This window comes from Hylobates moloch, unplaced genomic scaffold, assembly GCF_009828535.3.
Source record: "Hylobates moloch isolate HMO894 unplaced genomic scaffold, HMol_V3 SCAFFOLD_9, whole genome shotgun sequence".
Taxonomy (NCBI): Eukaryota; Metazoa; Chordata; class Mammalia; order Primates; family Hylobatidae; genus Hylobates; species Hylobates moloch.
In genome coordinates, this window is record NW_026652284.1 from 98,525,134 (window position 1) to 98,545,606 (window position 20,473).

A 20,473-nucleotide genomic window follows, 5' to 3' on the forward strand; every position below is an offset into this window, starting at 1 on the left:
ATACCATTTGACCCAGCCATCCCATTACTGGGTATATACCCAAAGGACTATAAATCATGCTGCTATAAAGACACATGCACACGTATGTTTATTGCGGCACTATTCACAATAGCAAAGACTTGGAACCAACCCAAATGTCCAACAACAATAGACTGGATTAAGAAAATGTGGCACATATACACCATGGAATACTATGCAGCCATAAAAAATGATGAGTTCGTGTCCTTTGTAGGGACATGGATGAAACTGGAAAACATCATTCTCAGTAAACTATCGCAAGGACAAAAAACCAAACACTGCATGTTCTCACTCATAGGTGGGAAGTGAACAATGAGAACTCATGGACACAGGAAGGGGAACATCACATTCTGGGTACTGTTGTGGGGTGGGGGGTGGGGGGGGCGGGGACAGCATTAGGAGATATACCTAATGCTAAATGACGAGCTAATGGGTGCAGGAAAACAACATGGCACATGGATACATATGTAACAAACCTGCACATTCTGCACATGTACCCTAAAACCTAAAGTATAATTAAAAAAAAAAAGAAATTGATTAAAAAAAAAATATGAGGTATGTGCACAAAGATTTAGGCATAGAGATGTTCATCCCATTGTTATTTATAATAACAAAAACTGCAAGCAACACTTGCTTGAATTGTTTCAATAAATGAAGCATAAATGTACAATAGAGTAAGCAGGCAAATATTAATATATTTAAAAGACGTAGCAATAAATAACTATAAACTGATATATAATAGAATACTGAGATGATATTTGAACAGTAGTTGGTGTTTTGAAACATTTTGTTGGTGTATTCTTTTTAACATTGAAATTCTCTCTTTTACATGTTTGCTTATAAACAGAATAATAAGCACTGTTTTGTCTATTTTTATATAATCTTTGGGCTTTAGTTTCATATAAGGTAGTGTGGAGCAGTAAAGGGTTAAAGGAAGTACATGTTCTTTTTTTTTTTTTTTTTTTTGAGACGGAGTCTTGCTCTGTCGCCCAGACTGGAGTGCAATGGCACGATCTCGGCTCACTGCAAGTTCTGCCTCCTGGGTTCATGCCATTCTCCTGCCTCAGCCTCCCAAGTAGCTGGGACTACAGGCATCCACCACCACACCCGGTTAATTTTTTGTATTTTTAGTAGAGATGGGGTTTCACCATGTTAGCCAGGATGGTCTTGATCTCCTGACCTCGTGATCCACCCACCTTGGCCTCCCAAAGTGCTGGGAACATGTTTTTATATTTGGGAAAAATCATTGCCTTTTGTCCACTTCTGTGTGTGGGAGACATCAAAAGGGGCAATGATAGTGCATTTGCGTAACAGAAGGAAGTTTGACTAGTGACTCCTTTAATCATAGGGTACGATACATGGGAAGTTCTAGAGGGAACTGATAAATAAATAGGATACCAGAGCCTGAGAGCTCAGAATCCCCAGGTATGCTAGCGGTCAGATTTAGTGAGGTTGGTGGAGGCAGGGAAGAGGAGCATGTACATTTAGGCAGGGTTCAGAGAAAGCAGGCAGGTAAGAGATTCAGCAAAACTAGTACTCGCTATAGGGTTAAGGAACAGGGATTATCTGGCAGGCTCTCTGCTCTCAACAACATATGACTGTGATGAAAGATGTGGGTCTCTACACGTCCACTGGCTTTACTTTGAAGATGCCTAAGGGGGAATTCTGTCCCAATCAAGATAGGGTCAGAAATACCGGGATGATCTTATCGGCAGAACAAGGTAAGGGGGGAATAGAGGGAAGCAAGGCAGAGCTGTCCAGTAATGAATGGGTTTTGAATGAGAGGAAAAGTGCCTTGGTCTTATCCAACATGGAGCAAAGACGTGAGTAGAACCAGTTTGAGAAAATAATATAGGAATCTAAGGAGCATGCAGCTGGAAAAGTTCAGATGAAAGATGACCCAAAAATATACTAAGATGGATTTAGGAGATCTTAGCAAGAATTGGCAAAAATCTCTTCATGGCCTACAGACATATGGCTGTAGGCTGAGTCTACCTAAACCAACTTGGTTTTTTTTTGTTGTTGTTGTAGGGTAGTGAATGGTAGATTGATTCATTCTGGTCTCAAATTTACATCATAAAAGTTTCCTCAAAGCTGGGCATGGTTCATCTCATGACGACATGAAAATCATGTGTATTGGGATAAGTCTGTCAATGCTGCCCCTAAACCTCAGTTCCTTGTTATACAAAGGCTTATTCCTTTTTTTCTTCTTTATTTTTTTAATTGACATATAATAACTGTACATATTTATGGGGTACACAGTGATGATGCAATACATATAATATATAGTGATCAGATCTGGGTAATTAGCATATCCATCACCTCAATCATTCATAATTTCTTTGTGTTAGGAACATTCAGTATCCTCCTTGTAGTATTTGAAACTATATATTATTGTTAACTACAGTCATCCCACAGTGCTATAGAACACTAGAACTTATTCATCCTATCTAGCTGTAATTTTGTATCCTTTAACAAATCTCTCCCTATTCCTCCCTTCTTCTACCATTCCTAGCTTCTCCTATTCTCTGTTCTACTTTTTGTTTCTGTGAAATCAACTTAAGACATCTTTAGACACCTTCCATCTTGACAAGTTGCCATCTTCAATACATGGCCTTCAGAGGTGCCCAGGAAAGAGGTAACAGAGAGTGAAGGACCATGCAGGGAATTTTATGGTCAGGTTGAGAAGTGGTGAAGGCTGGGAAATGCAGTCTTTCTGAGTGCTCAGGATGAGAAATAAGATGGCAGTAGTTTTCAGCATGTCGTCCCACATCAATAGCACTGGAATCTACTGGATCTTGTTAGAAATAAAATTCATAAGCTCCAATGAAGACCTACCAGATCAGTGGCTCAGCAATCAGTGTTCCAACAAGCCCTTCAGGCGATTCCAATGTACATTAGAGTTAGAGAACTACCAGCATAAGTGATTATCTAGCCAGTCTCTTTCACATCTTCTTTGTTAATTCTTAAATGTTACAGATTACTGATAGGTAGTGCATGTTCATAAAATTGTATATTCTTCTGAGTATGTATGCATTTAGTCTACTGGGAATTAAACCTTCAATTTCTATAATGTGCAAATGTAAACACATCTTACCTATTTTAATATGATGCATAAAGACGGTTATAAAAAGTGCATGCATTTTTGAGCATTCATTTATGGAGTCAAATAATTTTATGCACTTGTAAGCATTTCTTAAAGGTTAAAAGGTTTAAAGACGACTGGTAATAGTTGAACCATTTGCAGAAACTCAAAACAAGCCAGAGTAGAAATGCTAATGACAGAATAGAAGTAGGATTACATAGACTAAGATGGGAATAAAACCCTGGGACAAAAACTACATAAAAACCTTAAGGAGAAAGAAAAACTTTTTGAAAATACAAAGAGCAAAAGGTGGTGGGGTCACTAGAAGTGGATAAATAGCAAGCTGTAGTCAACATGGGGACCTATAACATGCAACACGTGTTATTATACAACCGTGAACACCATTTAGAATAAAAATGTGAAGAAAAATACAAAAAGCTGTCATGATGGAAATGGTTCTCTTGACCCATTGACTGAAACAGTTTCTTTCTTATTAAAATGCTCACCGAGGGTGGGTCGTTCAAAGCCAAAAGGTACAGATACAAAAGCAGCTCAGCCATCATATGCCCAATGGATGCCAGGATGAATCACTAACCAGTACTTAATCATGGACACCTACAAGTTGCTTTGAAAACTGGAGGACTAGATTCATTAAATGTTGTCTCTTAAAACAATCAAGTTGTCCTTCTGTTTATGGTAAACGCATGCATAGGCAAACTGCCTTAATAGTTCATGAATTATTCTTCAGATCTGCTAAAATGACATCTGTCGTGATGGATATATTTTATTTTTTATTAGTTTTTAAATTATGAAAGTCTTACAGGCTCCCGAACAAAAGTGATCCATATGGATGAATACAGAATAAAAGTAAACATTCTCCTCTTCTGCATTTCTACACTTCTCAGATGGAATCATTGCTACTAATTCTGTATGTTATTCTTAGAGAAATTCCTTACAGGTAGAGTCCATGACCAGTATTTTAGAAACATCTCATTTCAAACAGGTATCTTAATAGGCTGTCACAAAGAAGGCAAAGATAATACACTGAGAAGATGACAGTGAAAACTGAGAAAATTTAAAAAGCTCAGGCTAGGGCCAGTAATAAGACCAGTATATAAATACACAGACACTAGATTCAGGTAAAACTCTTCACAACATTTTCTAACACCAGATCTTTGAGAGTTTTTTTGCTGGAGCAGATTAAAAGAGCAGAGGACCAAAGAGAGAAAAATTAAACCTCCATCTTATTCATGGGAGCTTCAGGAGAATTTGGATGCCTTTCAGGGAACAACAGGGAAGCCCCCTCACCTTCAGTTGTTCACTTTTCTTGAATTTTTAAGGTCACATCTTGTATTGTGAACACTAGCATCTCAAATCTGTAGCCACATTCATTTAGTTCTTTGCTCATAAATTCATTTATAATGTGTTTATTGAGTATGTACTGTGTGACATTAGCTCTGATCTCAAAGAGCTTACAACAGAGCTAGAGAAAACAAGACCAGCATATTTAGAACATTTGGAGAATAACAAGAGATGATATATAATAAAGGGCTAAACTGAATATAATTAAATGTCAGCCTGCATGGTGCCATGAGCAACACTTAATTAAATCCAGGCCATAATCCATGTCCTGGTTCTAAGAAAAGAGTCTCCTACAATCTCTTACGTTCCACTGTAACTAATACCTAGAGTTCAGTCCAGTAATGGAATTTAGCAATGGCTATATTTCCATGCTCAAAAGGGAACTCTGTTGATCTTGAAATGTGTATGTGTTGCTGCTATAAAGATACATGCACACGTATGTTTACTGCGGCACTATTCTCAATAGCAAAGAGTTGGAACCAACCCAAATGTCCAACAACGATGGACTGGATTAAGAAAATGTGGCATATATACACCATGGAATACTATGCAGCCATAAAAAATGATGAGTTCATGTCCTTTGTAGGGACATGGATGAAGCTGGAAACCATCATTCTCAATAAACTATCACAAGGACAAAAAACCAAACACTACATGTTCTCACTCATAGGTGGGAACTGAACAATGAGAACTCATGGACACAGGAAGGGGAACATCACACTCCGGGGACTGTTGTGGGGTGGGGGGAGTGGGGAGGGACAGCATTAGGAGATATACCTAATGCTAAATGACGAGTTAATGGGTGCAGCAAAACAACATGGCACATGGATACATATGTAACAAACCTGCACATTGTGCACATGTACCCTAAAACTTAAAGTATAAAAAAAAAAAAAAAAGAAATGTGTATGTGTGTTTAAAAATGTCTATTTAATTTTGGGTGGAGGAAAGGTAGCTTTGATTGCACTTGGTGATTGAATCTTCAAACTTAATGCTTCTGGGAAAAAGAGCATAGACTCATAAAATCCAGAGACAAGTCCAAGAAATCAGTAAGACCAATCCTTTACCTCCAGGTGGGATAGAACCTCTGACCTATTATCTAGGCAAAAAATTATAGTGAAATTCTCATATATCTTTTCTCCTAGCATATATTAAATCAAAGTGCAACTAGGCATCTGTTATTGGAGCATTATAAAGCCATATGTGATATTCATTAACACAAAATGCCTGGAAGGAAACTAAGTTAATACATATGGCTTTAAATTTACAAATGAAGACTCATCCATCATCAAAGACCCAGAATGCTCACTGCCATCACATTAAAAATAACTTACGAAAGATATGTTTTCACTTGTGTATCATCCCCTTCAACACAGGAAAGCAAGAGAAGGATATGTGTGCATTTCCTGGACTTGATCTGGAGCATGCAACACATTCTACAAAGGGATTAAAGGGCCTGAGGTCTCTTAGACACGTGCCAATTTCATGTCAGAGACAATTTAAGTTGTGGAGTCTTCAGATGAATGGTACTTATGCATCCTGCCAAAGTCATAAGCATTACTGGAGGTTCTTACAAACAAGAACAACAACTGTACATTAGGGACAAATAGAAGACAGTTCTGGAATGGAATCCTGTGGTGATATCCCAAATACTGTATGGTTTCATTTACCAGAAGAAAGAACATGCAACCCATATTCTACTTCACGTGTCTGATTAGAGAAGGCATTACCAAGAGCATTTGTTTTAGAATTCTATGATTGACAAAAGAGAAAGAGGAAACAAAATCCTCCTCTGTCTTTATTGTTGGCAGGGCCTTCTTAGGATCTCAAAAACAAAATTTATTTATCTTCTAATTTTGACCTTTTCTGTTTGGCAGACGTTGACTTTTTTTTTCCTGACTGTGTTTCTAATGGAGCCTGAAATTAACATGGCATTTTGTTTACCTCCTAATTTGTGTGCTGCCATCATCAATGTTGTCAGCATAGTTCTGGGAATAGGGTTTGTTTACTGCTTCTCTTGAGCCAGCAAAGGAAGAAATGCAGAAAAGACTGCTCTACTCATCCCATTCCAGTTTAAAATCCTCTTCTTTTCACAGAAATGGCCTTAGCCAAGCAGGCAATGACCTTCTGCATTGTTGGCTATAAAAGCCCAACAACCATCTTCGAGTGCTTATCCTCGATGACATTTATGGGCTGCTTTTGACACAGCTGAGTATTCCCTGACTCCCCTCTATTCTCTATTCACATGGTACCCAGAAATCGAGCCTTCCTAGTTGTCTCCATCCTTCAAAGGATGCCTTGTGGGCCCGGGTTCTCCGCTCTTCTCCTATTCTTTGGTGAAGCCACCTATTCCAAGTCTTCAGGTGCTCCCTATAAAGAGAGGACACTTGATTCTTCCTGAATTTTTTATTTTGCCTTTGCTTTTTCACACTAAATTATGCTTATGCTTCATGGTCATATCAAGCTCAATTTGGGAGAGGGGGAGATAATATTTCTTCTGTGAGAAAGTGTTTTGAAACGTCACAACAATTTTTAGAAACAGAGATGGGTTTTGCTTTGGTCTTTTAAGTCTTCCTAGTCTTTTGATCCCACTGTTTTGTCCATTAGTCAGCTTCTATTATTTCATTACCAATATCCATCTTCTCCAGAAGCGTTTTTCAATCAGTAAATACATTTGAAAAGCATAAGAACCTCTTTTTAAAAATGACTTATCCGGTGGCTCACGCCTGTAATCCCAGCACTTTGGAGGCCGAGCCAGGTGGATCATGAGGTCAGGAGATCGAGACCATCTCAGTTAACATGGTGAAACTCCGTCTCTACTAAAAATACAAAAAAATTAGCTGGGCGTGGTGGTGTGCGTCTGTAGTCTCAAATACTTGGGAGTCTGAGGCAGGAGAATGGCGTGAACCCGGGAGGCGGAGGTTGCAGTGAGCTGAGATTGTGCCACTGTACTCCAGCCTGGGCAACAGAACGAGACTCTGTCTCAAAAAAAAAAAATAAAAAAAAAAATAAATAAATACATAAATAAATATAAAATACATCTTTTAAAACTTAAAAAGTACTATTTTAACCTTTTAAAAATGTACAGCTCAGGCCAGGTGCAGTGGCTCATACCTGTAATCCTAGAACTTTGGGAGGCTGAGGCGGGTGCATCACTTGAAATCAAGAGTTTGAGACCAGCCTGGCCAACATTATAAAACCCTGTCTCTATTAAAAATACAAAAATTAGACAGGTGTGATGGCGGGCGCCCATAATCCCAGCTACTTGGGAGGCTGAGGCACAAAAATTGCTTGAACCCAGGAGGCGGAGGTTGCAGTGAGCCAAGATCACACCACTGCACTACAGCCTGGGCAAAAGTGACTCCCTGTCAAAAAAAAAAAAAAAAAAAAAAAAAAGGACAGTTCAGTGGCATTAAGTACATTCACAGTGTTGTGCAACCATCATTGCTATCCCTTTTCAGGACTTTTTCATATGAAGTAGAAACTCTGAACTGTTAAATAATTATTCTCCATTGCTCCCTACCCTCCAGCCCCAGACAAGCTCTATTCTACCTTCTATTTCCATCAATTTGCCTAACCTAGGTACCTCATATAAGTGGAATCATATTTGTCCTTTTGTGTCTGGCTTATTTCCTGTAGCATGTTTTCAAGATTTATCTCTGTTATAGCATGAATCAGACTTTTATTTCTTTTTATGGCTGAATAATATTTCATTGTATGTATATACCACATATTGTTTACCCGTTTGTCTGTTGATGGACATTTGGGCTGTTTCCACCTTTTGTCTATTGTGAATAATGCTGCTGTGAACATTGGTGTACAAGTATCTGTTTGAGTCCCTGCTTTCCACAGAAGGACCCTCTTTTGCTTTACAAATGTATCAACTTCATCCAGAAATAATGTCTAGAAAGGTCCCAGTGATTACTAATCTATCCAGGTCCACAACTTGGGTTTGGGTGTTGCTCCAGTCACTCACCTGTTTGCTTTTAGATCAGTGCTTTTTCCTTCTTTGCCTACTACATTGCCTAGACTCCCTTGCGCTACACCTTCCAGGTAGTTTTAGCCAATGTGAAGCACTGGAAGGAGGCCGAGGGGCAGAAGAGGGAATATCCCTCTCTCTATATCACTTTGCTTCTGGTGGTGTCTTTGGCAGTGGCTGCATCTCCTCCTGGTTCCAGCTCCTACTACAACAGTCCACTGGCTTCCAAGTTCTGCCAGGCAGCCTGTTACCTTTGAGGTTTTGCCTTGTCCTTTGTCCTTCCAGCTTCAGGGAAGGTAGAAACTTCCTACTGTTGCTACTTTCTGGGCTGCCTCATTTTTGAAGTTTCAATATTCAGCTCTTTTATCATTTGTGCTGTCAATTCCCTGCATTATGTTGCTTCTTTTAAAAACACCTGGAGTGGCATCTGTGTTCCTGACTAGAATCTCACTGATGAATCTTCTACTGGAGAAAGAAGGTTCAAAGTTTCTTAGGCCATAGAACCTGTGGTAGTGACTCCTGGTTGTCCTCAATATATCATCCATCTAATAAGAATACTTAGCTGTGATTCTGCCTCTCAGTCTCTTTTGTAGTTTAGCATGGCCATGTGAACAAGTTCTGGTGAAAGTGATGGAATCAGATGTGCTGGATGGACGACTCTAAACCTTCTTAAAAAGTCAGCTGTTCCAAAGCTGGAGGCATCACCCTACCTGACTTCAAACTATACTACAAGGCTACAGTAACCAAAACAGCATGGTACTGGTACCACAACAGAGACATAGATCAATGGAACAGAACAGAGCCCTCAGAAATGATGCCGCATATCTACAACTATCTGATCTTTGACAAACCTGACAAAAACAAGAAATGGGGAAAGGATTCCCTATTTAATAAATGGTGCTGGGAAAACTGGCTAGCCATATGTAGAAAGCTGAAACCGGATCCCTTCCTTACACCTTATACAAAAATTAATTCAAGATGGATTAAAGACTTACATGTTAGACCTAAAACCATTAAAATCCCACAAGAAAACCTAGGCAATACCATTCAGGACATAGGCACAGGCAAGGACTTCATGTCTAAAACACCAAAAGCAATGGCAACAAAAGCCAAAATTGACAAATGGGATCTAATTAAACTAAAGAGCTTCTGCACAGCAAAAGAAACTACCATCAGAGTGAACAGGCAACCTACAGAATGGGAGAAAATTTTTGCAACCTACTCATCTGACAAAGGGCTAATACCCAGAATCTACAATGAACTCAAACATATTTACAAGAAAAAAACAAACAACCCCATCAAAAAGTGGGCAAAGGACATGAACAGACATTTCTCAAAAGAAGACATTTATGCAGCCAAAAAACACATGAAGAAATGCTCATCATCACTGGCCATCAGAGAAATGCAAATCAAAACCACAGTGAGATACCATCTCACACCAGTTAGAGTGGCCATCATTAAAAAATCAGGAAGCAACAGGTGCTGGAGAGGATGTGGAGAAATAGGAACACTTTTACACTGTTGGTGGGACTGTAAACTAGTTCAACCATTGTGGAAGTCAGTGTGGCGATTCCTCAGGGATCTCGAACTAGAAATACCATTTGACCCAGCCATCCCATTACTGGGTATATACCCAAAGGAGTATAAATCATGCTGCTATAAAGACACATGCACACGTATGTTTATTGCGGCACTATTCACAATAGCAAAGAGTTGGAACCAACCCAAATGTCCAACAACGATAGACTGGATTAAGAAAATGTGGCACATATACACCATGGAATACTATGCAGCCATAAAAAAGGATGAGTTCATATCCTTTGTAGGGACATGGATGAAACTGGAAACCATCATTCTCAGTAAACTATCGCAAGGACAAAAAACGAAACACCGCATGTTCTCACTCATAGGTGGGAATTGAACAATGAGAACTCATGGACACAGGAAGAGGAACATCACACTCTGGGGACTGTTGTGGGGTTGGGGGAGGGGGGAGGGACAGCATTAGGAGATATACCTAATCCTAAATGACGAGTTAATGGGTGCAGGAAATCAACGTGGCACATGGATACATATGTAACAAACCTGCACATTGTGCACATGTACCCTAAAACCTAAAGTATAATTAAAAAAAAAAAAATCAGCTGTTCCATACCCTCTGTACCTTCTTCCCCTCTTCTTCCTGTGGCTTGGAGCGTAAATGTGACCACTGTAGTTCCATCCCGGAACATGAGAACAAGGACTTCATTCTAGGGAGGGCAGGACCAAAAGCTAGAAGGAACCTGAGTCCTTGAGAACTCTGTGGAGTAAAGCCACCACCCCAGCCCTGCTCTTCCTACCTCTGCAATTTTACATGAGCAGCAAATAAAATTCTCTTTTGTCTAAGCTGCTGCTATTTTGAGTCTGTGCTTATTGCAGCTGAATCCTAACCAATTCAGGATCCAAATCATGAGCTCTATGTCTGTCCTAGACTGTTGATGAACTTTCTTGTACCTTTGCTTACTTCATTAAAGCAAGGTCCTTGATCTTCTGATCTTATCCTAAGTTTTTGCCTTCTCCTGTTTATACTTGGAATTGATGTATGCTCATCTGTGAAGCTTTCAAAAAGCTTTATTCCTTTTAACAGCTTCTGCTTTGCCTACTAAGTTTTCTTTGAAAGCAGGGTAAGATCTGGCCACTGACCAAGCTGATATCCAACCTAGAAAATGATTAAAGCCTGAATGTTAGGGAATTTTTAATTAAAAGCCTGGGAACATTGTTCCTTGGGTATTAATAAAGTCAGTAAAATGGAGAACCAGCATGACCTAACATCACAAGAAAGGCCATTAGTGTCCTAGTCTGCTAGCCCCTCTTCATGGAGCTGATGGGCTGTAAATGCACCTAATGACTGCCAAGCATACATAAATCTCACCTATACTTTACTCAAGTGGGTGTCAATTAGAAATGTGGACTTCTGGAATGGTGGCTCCCAAATGTTATTGTGTGTGAAAACTATTTGGGGAAATTTGTCTGAAATGAAGATTCATATCCTTCCACTCATGATTTAGTTGGATAGGGTGGGGGCCATAAGCTGTCTGTTCAAAAGGACCCCAGGTGCCTCTAAAGCACATGGTCTATGGACCACATGATGAGAAACATTGCTTCTGGGGAGCTCATAAAGGCTGTAAAGCAGCCACAAGTGAAGAGAGCTGTCATCAGCTGGCGGTGGGATTAGAGAACATTAATTGATGTCTACCACATGCCTGGGGCTCTGCTAGGCATAATTCAGACATCAACTTAGTTTATGCTTACAATAAACCTGCATAATTATTATTGTTACCCTTGTTTTACAGTGAGCAACCTGAGGCTCAGAGAAATTAAGCAATTTGCCTAAAGTTACAACGCAGCTTCAAAGCTGGGGGTGTGTGTGCTAAATACATTCTTTTTATTCCTCTGTACAGTTTGGCTGTATACACTTGTTCATCGTGCTTTGCGCTCCTAGATGCTGACCTGTACAGAATGCCTCACGGGATGCTCTGCCTCCGGCTTTTGTTTGGGTTGGGTTCTGCCAATGTGAAGTGTGGAGAAGACTGGAAAGAAGGAGAAAGGCGAGATCAGGGTATTTCTTCCCCCAGCCTCCTTCACTGCAGGTGGCCATGGCTGCTACCCTTGACCAAAGGTCACAGCCCTTATGACAGCCCTCTTTCCACATGACTGTCTTCTTCCAAGTTCCTGTAACTGTTCCCCTTCTGCTAGAGAACATCAGGCCTCATGCTGATAACTGGTAATTCCTGTTTTCCTCTCTAGCTAGGATGAGGTAGTATGCTAACCTTTTGTTTCTCTACAGCTTGTCCTTAATTTTGTAAACACAGTCATTTCTTCATTAAATTCTCCAAATCACTCACTCATTTGAGCGTTCCATTTGTTTCTTGCCGGGAACCTGATACAGGCTGTTTGGCTCTGAAGTCTTCCTCTTTCCACTCTTCTACACCCCCTCATTTCACCTACTTCACATAATAATTGTGATGATGGTGATGATGACGATGGCAATGATACCATGACACTTACTGTATGAGCACTTATTATATGCAAGGTGTTGTGCTGAGAACTTTACATAAATAATCTTATTTAACTTCCACAACTACCCTATGTATTAGGCACTGCTTCACTCCCGTTTTGCAGAGGAGGAAAAAGAATTTCAGAAATTAAGTAATTAACCCCAGCAGAACTGGTAAATGTTGGTGCTGAGATATGAGCAATACTCACTCCTTCTACCAGGCATCAGGGCCATCATCACACAATATTTTCCCAGCTAAATGTGTGAGTAAAATTCTTGAAAATAAAGATGTCGAAAAGTCGATGTCACTTATTTTTCAGGCTTGAATCGGAAAAAAATGCCTTCCATTTCAAAAAGGAATATGTTGTACACATGATATTTTTTTTCTACTTTCTCCATCACAACTCAGTTCAGACCCCTCTACTGCACAGATGGCAAGTTCTAATAGCTGCTTAACACGCCTCCAGCCTCTCCCCATTTTATTCTGCACCCCGCTTGTCACACTATCCTATAAATGTTCTTAAAATTTATTTGATTATAGTCATGCTTCTGGAAATAATCAATATAATTCAAATGATTACTTCTAGGAAAAGCCCAAATTTTAGGTAATACAAAGACTTCAAGGATAAGATTTCTTGATTCCTAAATCTTTTATTATTATTATTTCAATAGGTTTTAGGGGAACAGGTGGTGTTTGTTTACATGAATCAGTTCTTTAGTGGAGATTTCTGAGATTTTGGTGCACCCATCACCTGAGCAGTGTACACTGTACCCAACGTGTAGTCTTGTATCTCTCACCCCCTTCCCACCCTTTCTCCCGAGTCCCCAAAGTCCATTGTATTATTCTTCTGCCTTTGTATCCTCATAACTTAACTCCCACTTATGAGTGAGAACGTACAATGTTTGGTTTTCCATTCCTGAGTTACTTCACTCAGAATAATGGTCTCTAATTCCATCCAGGTTGCTGCAAATGCCATTATTTCGTTCTTTCTTATGGCTGAGTAGTATTCAATGGTGTGTGTGTGTATATATATATATATATGTGAGATATATATATATGTGAGATATATATATATGTGTGTGTGTGTGTATCTATATATAAAATCACATTTTATTTATCCACTTGTTGATTGATGGGCATTTGGGCCAGTTCCATATTTTTGCAATTGTGAACTGTGCTCTTATAAACATGCACGTGCAAGTATCTTTTTCCTATAATGACTTCTTTTCCTCTGGGTAGATATCCAGTAGTGGGATTGCTGAATCAAATGGTAGATCTGCTTTTAGTACTTAAAGGATTATTCCTAAGTTCTTTTTTCAGACTTGAATATGACTACTCCCTTATATATTCAGAAGCCTAAAAAATCCAACCTGGCTGGGCGCGGTGGCTCATGCCTGTAATCCCAGCACTTTGGGAGGCCGAGGCGGGTGGATCACGAGGTCAGGAGATCGAGACCATCCTGGCTAACACGGTGAAACCCTGTCTCTACTAAAAATACAAAAAATTAGCCGGGCGAGGTGGCGGGCGCCTGTAGTCCCAGCTACGCAGGAGGCTGAGGCAGGAGAATGGCGTGAACCCCGGGGGCAGAGCCTGCAGTGAGCCGAGATTGCGCCACTGCACTCCAGCCTGGGTGAAAGAGCGAGACTCCATCTCAAAAAAAAAAAAAAAAAAAAAAAAAAATCCAACCTATAGGCCTTTGCTTACAGAGTTCTCTTTGCTTAGAATTCTACTCCTCTTAAAAATTCCATGAAGGCCCCCCCTTACCATCTTCACTTAGCTCCTGGGTCTCTGATGACATTAGTCCCATATTTTCTGTCTTGTGTTACCACAATTTATGCTCATGCTTAAGGACATTAATTCCTCTCTCCCTACTGTGCTCCTCTCAGCATATTCCTGTATCCATGACACAAAACAGACCTGCATTCTTTAAACACACTCTCTGGTTGCAGAGACCACTGAAGGTACTTAATAATTATTAAAGGAAAGAAAGCTTTATAGCTTCCCCTACTTTCCTTATAGAACAGGAAATTTACACCCAAGATGTTTGTTGTCACTTTCAAGAATGAGGACAGGAAGAGGCACTAACATTTTTGCCAATGCTGTTTTTCCTGCTCAGAATGTTTTTCTTCTATGTGCCTCTTTAGACTCTATTCATCCTTCAACCCCAGATATTGCCTCTCTAATTACAAAAAAAATCACTCCTTCCTTTGTGCTGTTTCCTTTGTTTGGTCTCCTTCTTTTCCCACTCATGTCTCAGACCTAATATTGTTGATTTATCTGCTTGTTTTTCTACCTTGATGAGTATGTGGTGTTCAATATCTATTCCAGTCTGTCTCTAGTGTGCCTCATTGTACTGAAGAGGCTGGAAAGCCAAAAACTAAATTTGCAAGATTCCCTTGCAGCTAGATTGTAGGTTCAGCAAATTAGATCATCTTTTTTGAGATTTGGATAGAGAAAGTGAGGTGGAGGCTGCACATCCACAGCTGTGAAGACACTGAGTTTTCTGTGGCAGAGCTCTGAGAAACAGCCAGGACTACATGGGTATCCAGAGGCAGTTGCAATGCTGGTGGTTTTCTGATCCCTGGATAACTGCTAAGGTGGGTGTGCTCTTGACTTCAGTGATTTCCCTAGTATTCTCCAGAATGCCTACCTTCTCTTGTTGAGGCAGAGACAGAATCGCTGTCCTCACAATGCCAGATGGGTGGTCTTGTTCAGAAGTAATTTCTAGAACGCCAGAAAAGAACCTGGACTTCCTCTAGCCCTTCCAACAATTTTGTAAGCATCTAATTCCCTATATTAACTACTTTCTACTGAAAATAACTGACGTGGTTTCTATTTCCTTCACCTGAGCCGTATCTTTTTATTTTTGTATCCTCTGTATCTTGAATGGCCCCTATGACATAGTAGAAAGATTTTAATGCATCTTTATAGGAATAAGCATTTGGCTAGTCTCCACAATGCACTAAATGTTCCCTGTTACCTCATTAATTCTCTTAACAGCCCTATGAAGTCAGGATAATTAGTCTCATTTTACAAGTACAAAAGTGAGGCTCGGAAAGATTTAGCAAACTGCTCAAAGCATCTGATACGGGACCTAGTAGCTGTTATCAGATTGCAGGGAAAATCTGCAACTGAAATCCTTGCTCTTTTTATTACAGTGTTGTTTCCTTATATGATAAAAGGATTTCAGAAGAAAAAAATGAAACTTGGGTTAGGGTCATATACATTTGAGAGTAAGGGCTAGCAAACTATGGCCTGTGGCCAAATCTAGCCCACTACCTTTTTTTATGAATAAAGTTTTATTAGAACACAGCCAAACACATATTCATTTACATGTGTCTATGGTTGCTTTTGTGCTACCACAGCAGAGTTGAGTTGTGGCAACAGAAACTCTCTGGCCCACAAAGCACGAAACACTTACTATCTAGCCCTTTATAGAAAGTTTGCTGATCCCTGTTTAGAGCATCTCTGTAAGATATAATTACGCTAGGCTTATCCAAAGTTTCAGATTAATTTTGAAGCAGGTCTAGGTGATTGAAAACAAGATATAAATTCTGAGGCTCATGTGCCCTTGGAGTCTATATAGTGAGTGGCCTTGGCCTTATTAAGTCTCTCAGAAAAGAATGTTCTTTTTGGTTTTCTTAGTTGGCTTCTTTTTCTTCTTCTGTCTCTGCACCATACCCATCCTTCTCAGAAACTCTGTTTTCCTCAGCTCTTTATTTTCTCTCCCTGGAAAAGCTACTCTTTCACTTGATTTCAATAATCACCATCCTTTTTTGGCCACAAAGGCTTTTTCTCTAATTAATTCCCTTAAACACCTCCAATCATATCTCCAACAGTGTGTCAATTATTTCTGGTTTTATATTTTACTATGACCTAACACTCAATAGGTCCAAAAGACAGTTAATTATGTATCTTCTCTTCAGTGTTCTGTCTTTACTACCATCCTATGATTCTTCTCATATTTGGGCTTGACATCAGTTGGCCTCCTCAATCTTATTTTGCCTTAGAAATGTGCCCACATCTTGCTATTTCCTCTTCATTCCTGGGATCACACCTTTACACATTTTCACCGTCTCATATCTGGATTATTTTAATCACCATGTAGAGGTCTCTCCCTTTCCCTACACACCCTGCAGTGCTCTCTTAATCTTTAGCAATTGCTACTTTTATCATGTTACATAGCTTTGCAGAGCTTTTGGCTGTTTATCTGTTCTTGCATCAAATATAAACACCCTCTGACTGCTGCTCTACACTATGCCTGTCTCTGAATGCTTCAGAAGTTCATAGACAAAATCTGTCAGTTCCAGCCTCTGTTGCCGATTTTTACTTGAAAGGCCATCCTCATCCCCTCCGTGCCTCTGATCTTCACATCCTTCCAGGCCCAGATCACGGCCCATCTCATGAGTATTTACAGGGCCACTTCCTCTTCTCTTTTGTTCTGTTGTCTAAACTCTTATAGCCTTTACAACATTTATTTATATATTGTCTTAGAATATCATTTGATATGGGGTAGTCTTTTCTCCTCCTCGTTTAAATATGCTTTTACCATCCCCACCATGGCCATCTCCAACTACAGCTTTTATTAAACCACTTGTAGAGTGAATATCCATGCAGGACAGGCTCTGTGTATTTTTAATGTGTTATATCTAATACAACAACGTTTTTGATAATGATTTTATCTAAAGTGTGCAATTGGGGAAATTAAGGTTTAGAAAGGTTAATAGTGAGTCCAAGTAAGAATCATCTAGTAAGAATCAGAGCTGGGTTCAAAGGGCTAACTTCAAAATCTCTGATCTTTCCAGACTAAACTCACAGATGACATAGAGACTGAGCAAGGGAAACTTAGTTACCTTGACTTGGTATTAAATGAAATAACAGTGTTCCTATAGTTACTACTAAGGAATCTTGTCCTTTCTTAAGATGACTAAACCACATTGGTAGGGAGACAACCATAGAAAAACTGAGAATTTGCATCCACAAAGAGGAGATTATATTATAAAGGTCTCAAAATTGGAGTTTTCCCTCCTTCGAGAGCCACTGGTACAAAACCATTAATGGAAGTATTTAAGAGATGCCCTCTCTGTCACATATCTGCTGTGGGATTTAAGGAACGAATTTTCTCTTCTGAACACTCACACATCCAAACTAGAAATCCATGTAGAATATAAGCTACTTTATGCCCCTACATTGACATATTAGTTCAAAACTCTGATGGCATGCAGTTGTGAGAGCAGCAGGGAGGAAAATTAGATAATCTGATGGCAACTTGCTAATTTATAATTTGAGAGAACTTATTCTGGATTTTCTTCATTCATATTTCTTCACTTGGCCAAGTACAAAGCAACAGCTGCAGTGGTCGTTTTGGAGTTCCTCCAGGATGTGAATGTGAGACCTGCCAATCTTCTCTTCTCCTTTCCTGCAGGAACCTACCTGCAGTGACTCTATTGGCAACCCCAAAGTGCTAAAGTTTATCAAGAAGTATGTGGAAATTAACAAAGAATTCTGTCTATAGAAAGAATGCTATATTAGGACCTTTTGGTATAGCAGACAGAATGTATAACAAGAGACTAAAAAAAGCAATATGGTTCCTCCAAGAAGACAGTGGTGGCTGGGGGTAGAAGTGAACTAGAGACAGTTAGTTTATACATCTCTGAAGAGAACATCTCCTGTGATCCCATTATTGCATTTTTTTCCTAAGTCTGAAATATTTACCCTGGTTTCTATGATTTAATGGAAAGAACAAACACTGAAATGTATAAAGGCTTTCATTTCTGATAGAAATTTGGTGATTATCTAGTATTGAAATTTGGCTATTTTTTGACATGTGCGTATGTGTGTGTGTAGAGGGAGAGAGGAGATGGGGGATCTCATGCTGATGAATAATTCCGAATTTTTACTTGAAAGATATTTAAAGTGAAGGTTCTTGAGGAGGTGATTTGTGTCTTTAATCTTGCTCAAATGTAAAATAAAGTGTAATTCTAAACATCTTTAAATGTTCCTAATTCCAGATCGCACTATCCTCATTAACTTAAAATCAAGGAACAAATATAGGCTTGGCATTTTCTATATATTTTTTCTGTATCTGCTAAACTATTTTAATTCATAAATTCTATAGCATAAAATAAAATGGAAATACCATTTGTTAAGCATGGTAATGTGACTCAGTGGTTGCCAGTGGAAACCTGAAGATATAAAATATACCAGCTTTCTTCTTTTTTTAACTTTTTATTTTGAAATAATTATAGATTCACAGGAAGTTGCAGATAAGTATACAGGGAGGTCCTTTGTGTATCAAAATGAAGAAACTCACATTTGTATAATCAATCAATTTTACAAGCACTTGTGTGTTTGTGTGTATGTGTGTGTATTACTATGAAATTTTATCACATATGTGGCTTTGTGTAATCAAGATACAGAGCTGTTCCATTACCTACAGGATTTCCTTGTGCTATACTTTCATAGCCACATCCATCACTCACTCACCATCCCCGACCCCTGGCAACCAATAATTTTTTTTTTTGCCATCTCTATAATTTTATTTCAAGAATGTTACGTACATAGAATCATAGAGTATATAACCATTTGAAATTGGCTTTTTCTCCACTCAGCATAATTCCCTTGAGATTTTTCCAGTTTGTTGCCATGTTTCAATAGTTTGTTCCTTTCTGTTGCAAAATGGTATGCCATGGTATGGATGTACGACTGTTTATTTAACCTTACACCCACTGAAGGATACTGGATTGTTTCCAGTCTTTGGCTATTACAAATAAAGCGGCTATGAACATTATTATACAGGTTTTTGTATGAACATAGGTTTTTATTTTTCTGGGACAAGTGTCCAACAGCGTTCTTTTTAAAGAAAAAAAACTTCTTAAAAACTTTGTATTTCTGCCTTATGCAGTAAGTAGAATAATAAAACTAATTTCATGTACATATTTACCTAGTGTCTTCCTACCCATACTTAGCTGATAACTATGTTATCTCGCCTCTTGGAAAGATTCTTTTCCTCTGTTTTCTGACCTAAAGCTTTAGAAGACTGGCTTGGTGTTTCATTCTTATGGAGACATGCTCACATGGAACCACTGCCATTTGCTTTTGGTGAATGCTGTTAATTTCTCAACTGCTTTTTGTAGCTCATCTGAAATAACAATAACAAAACTCCCCAAAAGTGCAAAGTTGTATTCCTGTGTTTGAGTTTTAAAACTCTGAACCCTAAAGGTCAACTTAACCACATATAATCAAAATATCAGGTCAAGATAGATATTCACCTTGAAATTATAGGCTATTACCCTAATTTGCCTGAATAGCTTCCCCCAGATCTCCTAAATTCCTGAGTTTAGATTTTCCCAGGAGAGAGTGAGAGATCCATCACCTTATCCTTTGTAAGGCATCTGTGGGGTGAAGAAGTTTCTCTGAGCCAAGAGAGAGCCACGGATTCTGCCATGAATTAGGCACTGGGAATGGGATCATGGGAAGTGGGAGTGATGAAACATAGACTTGTTACTCATATGTGGTTCCTTGAGGGCTCGGGATAAGTGTCTTAAAATAGTTATTTTGGAATAAACCTCACAGCATTTTAGACGCCATCCGAAGGTTAGAAAAAAAACCTTCCAGAAGCCTCCCATTAAGGACAGTGCAGGGAACCCAAAGCTGAACTACCCACCTAGGAAGGGGCTGAGGAAGGAAAAACTGCTGCAGGCTGAAGAAGCGTCCACCACTGTGGGACTGTTAGAAACTTCTAGGGGGTGCTGGTTGGTGGGGGCAGCATCTACTGAATGGAGTTATTACCAGGTTTCCCCCTGAGAGCTGCAGTCCCAACATCAGAATGAAGAGATCTAACTGCTTAGAGATTTCTGTTACCATCTTCTTTTTGATGTGAATTACTCTTGAAATGCTGGAGAATGGACAAATTTCAAAAATAAAATGAATGATAAAAACATTGTCAGCTTATTTTTCTGTCTAATGGCATAAAAAACAAACAAGCAAAAA

General features: G+C 39.2%; 1 protein-coding gene across 3 annotated transcripts in view; it reads right to left on the reverse strand.

Annotated features, from left to right (window-relative positions):
- SAMD12 (sterile alpha motif domain containing 12) overlaps window positions 1–20,473 on the reverse strand; it is a 460,705-nt gene that overhangs the window by 120,351 nt on the left and 319,881 nt on the right. The gene's annotated exons all lie outside the window — the stretch shown is intronic.